Raw genomic sequence first — 3,715 nt, 5'->3', positions numbered from 1 at the left:
GACGCAGAAACATTACAAAAACAAAAGCATGCTTTAAGCCCAAAGAACAGAGAAAGCATGAGAAAGATGCTCAGATAGGCTCCACCCTAATTCACTGGGGTATTAGAGGAAGGGAAGGGAAAACACAGCCAGGCTTTCAAAATTCTGTTATTATAGACCATTGTTTCTCAACCTTGGCAACTTTAAGATGTGTGGACTTCAACTCCCAGAATTCCCCAGAATTCAACCATGCTGCCTGGGGAATTCTAGGAGTTGAAGTCCACACATCTTAAAGTTGCCGAGGTTGAGAAACACTGCTATAGCAATAAAATATAGTTCTAATCCCACTGTGGAGTCTGTTTCTTGACCTAGCCCACCTCAAAGGCTGACATGTGTGTTTTGAGAAACAGAGATTATAATCAGGGGTAGATAGAGGGGTCAAAAAAGTCAAGATGGCAGCTGCAACTGTACTATCAGAGTTCTGTCCCTTTTTACATGCATCATGACATACATAAAAAAAGAGCAGACCCACCCATGCACAAAAGTTGCCATCTTGACTTTTTGAGCCCCCATGAGGATATCTTTGATTATAATTGTGGACACAGTTTCTAGAAGAATAGGGCCAAACTTCAGTGTAGGACAAATTGGAAGCAATTCCAGTGGTCCCAGTTCAAGTCCCTCTCCAAAAGCTCCAGCCTGGTGGTTGCACTAAGCTGCACTTGTTTAAACAAGAGTTAGGTCTTCACATCATGTAGATACATCATGTGAAGACCTAACTCTCTAGGGAAGGCTCTAATGCTGGGAAGGAAAGAGAAGAAGGAGATGACCAGCAGCAAGGTAGATAGTCTCAGTTACAGTGGCAATGAGTGCACTGTTGCAAGACCTGAAAGACCAGGTTAGGGACAGATCATCATGGAGAAAGTGTGGTCACTAAGAGTCAACACCGACTTGATGGCACTGCATGCTCAACATTGCATGCTCACACTACAGAGAATGAGGTCAGGAAAATTGTACCTCTGACCTTTCGAAGCTGCCAATATGGCCATGTTTCCCATGGCCAGTCTCGGTACTACTCTCCAACTGTTATTGTGGCAGTATCACAAACCTGTGCTGTCTGGATGCTGAAGACCACCTGCTCAAAGTGTAGTGAAGTCTTGGCAAGCCCCTGTATGGATGATGCCCCCAAAAAATATTCACCCAGGATTCAGCAGCTAGTTCAGGACATGGCTAGCCTGACTCTCCTGGAGATCTCTGATCTCAATGAGTTGCTAAAGAAAACTCTCAAGATCCAAGCTATGGGACTTATGCCAGTGGCTGGGATGATGTCTGCAGCACCGGCAGAAGAGAACGTTGAAAAAGGAGAAAAGCTCAATTTCACAGTGTGGTTGACTGGGTTTAAAGCTGAAGACAAGGTGAAAGTTATCAAGGAAGTAAAGAACCCTGGAGAGAACATAAACCTTGTCCAGGCAAAGAAGTTGGGGGAATCTCTTCCTCAAGAGATCAAAGTAAATGTTCATAAAGGAGAAGCAGAGAAGGTTAAATCAGTTCTAGAGGCAGCTGGAGGCACAGTAGTTGTGGATTAAAGAGTTTGCCTACCTGCCAAAGGGCTTAAAGCAGAGCGGTGGAAGGATCCTCTGGTCTGTGTCAACCACCCCTGGTGGTGGAGTACTGTGAGATTCCAGGAAAGTTGGTATGCCCCGTTTTTTCTGCTGTGCAGTTTCCCACAGGGATGGCTCAGTGTGTAACAAAAATCCTTAGCACACCTTGCAGTCTGCTGTGTAGTTAAAAATCCGAATTCATAAATATACACAATCCATAACACCTGTAAAAAAGAAAAAGGGAAATTGTGTCTTCTGTGTTGGGACTTCATTGTCCTGATGATGATGGGGAAACCAGATGCTAGCCTAGGGATGTATCCTTCTCTTGATGCCCACCAGAGATCAGAGACAATAAAGAATTGGGATAGAAGAGATGGGAAGGAAGAAACTATGGTCACTGATTTACTGTCACTGTTAGTATTTTTCTTGTGTTTTGTCCCACCAGGCTGAGTGAGACTGAGGCAGAACTCATCTACAGATTTCATGCCTGAGGACATCTGCATGCCTGTGCCATGATTGCTGGGTGCCTGGAAGCGTCTTTAGGAAATGTTCATTTAATTGTTGCATGTATGGGGTATGTTCATGTAATTAGGTTAAGAAAAAGAGAAAGAAAACCCACACAAAGCTTTCATAATCATCATTGAGAAAGAATCATGGTGACAGAGAATAGTCTATTATATAATTGAATCAGTCCTTCTAATGAGCTCGAAACAATCTCCTTCCAATGGAGAACTGGTTGGTTCTGTTCTGATGACAAAGTAAAGTAGATGAACCAGTCTAGCTGCCTGCTACAGATAGGGGGAAATTCCAGATTAAACTCTCAAGCTTCTTCTCACCTATTTCTTTCTATTTGCTTCTAAACTGGTTTTTAGGGCAAAGCCTTCCTATGGTGTATTACATAGGATAAAAATGCAATGTAATCCTAAAAATAGTCCCATTATTCTGATAAAGTAGGAGTAGGCATACCGTTGGTGCCCAGGGACTGCATTTAAATATCTGGACGAGCAAGACTCTCAGTGGGTGAGGCAATGATCCAACTGGGTGGGATTGTTTCTGAGTTTTGTGGGGAGGCGCAGTTTTTCAGTCTGATTAATCAGAAAGACTGACCAAATAAACTGGTCTTCCATAACTCTTCTCAGAGCCTGGCCAGATGTATATGGGCACACAGAGGATTCCTAAAAATGCATCTATTATTACAGGATAAACTGGTTTGCAAATCACACAAAGCCATAGTTTAGTTAATCATGGGTGACTATATAAATCAAAATTCACTGAGTTCATGCATTGTGTAGATCAAGCCTTCCCCAGTCTGAGCACTTTCCAGATGTGAAGACCAATTCCCAGAATTCCCCAGTCCAAGCCCAGCTGTTACTGAGAATTCTGAGTGATGTGTTCACATATTTGGAGGGCAACGGAGTTGGGAAGGCTGTATCTACCTGATGTTTGAACCCAACTAATTATATTTTTTTTAATAAAATATGGCTTAGGAAACTGTAGCTGTCTGTACATACAAACCAGCTCACAGCAAGTACCTACAACTGTGTCCTTGTGTGCCTTCTATGTAAATAATTGCAAAACAGGAAGGAATTAAATTCCTGATTGTCCAACCAACATACTGAAGTTAAGTCTACCCAACAGATTCAGAAACTTTTTTTTACTCATTGAAGGCAGGGTTACAGGGTTTCTTTCATGTTGCACTGTTCTTTTGGTGCTCAGCTCAGTGCTAAGTTCCTTTTCACTAGCTAGAAACAGCTTTTTGAAAGTCCCAGCTGTGAGTCAGGGTTTGGTTGTTGCTTTTTGCTCTTTGGTACATCTTAAATTGCAAAACAATACTCAAACCAGGAAGAGGGTTATTTATATCTTTCCCCCAGTGAGCCACAAGTCCATCTCAAACCCAGAAACAAAGATTAGTTTCCTGGAATTTTTACCCTGAGATATGAGAAACCAAGAAGAACTCTCATTGATATCGTAAGCATGAGAGAGGAAGGTCCAGTCTTGCATGTTTGTTTCTGCAGCTAAACTGATGTGGGACGCAATGCAAAATTGCATGAAAAACCACTGAGGCATGTTCCGCAGCAGTCTTTGTTTTCCCTGAAGAACGGCCCAGATTCAGCCCTTAACATCTCCTAGAGTTCGAG

At 42.6% G+C, this 3,715-nt stretch overlaps 1 pseudogene; it reads left to right on the top strand.

Moving 5' to 3' along the window:
* The first annotated feature begins 996 nt into the window (after window positions 1–996).
* LOC103058084 (large ribosomal subunit protein bL12m pseudogene) lies at window positions 997–1,562 on the top strand (annotated as a pseudogene).
* The last annotated feature ends 2,153 nt before the right edge of the window (window positions 1,563–3,715 follow it).

Source organism: Python bivittatus, unplaced genomic scaffold (assembly GCF_059951505.1).
Source record: "Python bivittatus isolate LINGU-HERP-01145 unplaced genomic scaffold, Pbiv_v1 ctg000310_np1212, whole genome shotgun sequence".
Lineage (NCBI taxonomy): Eukaryota > Metazoa > Chordata > Lepidosauria > Squamata > Pythonidae > Python > Python bivittatus.
This window is presented reverse-complemented; position numbering and strand designations above follow the sequence as displayed.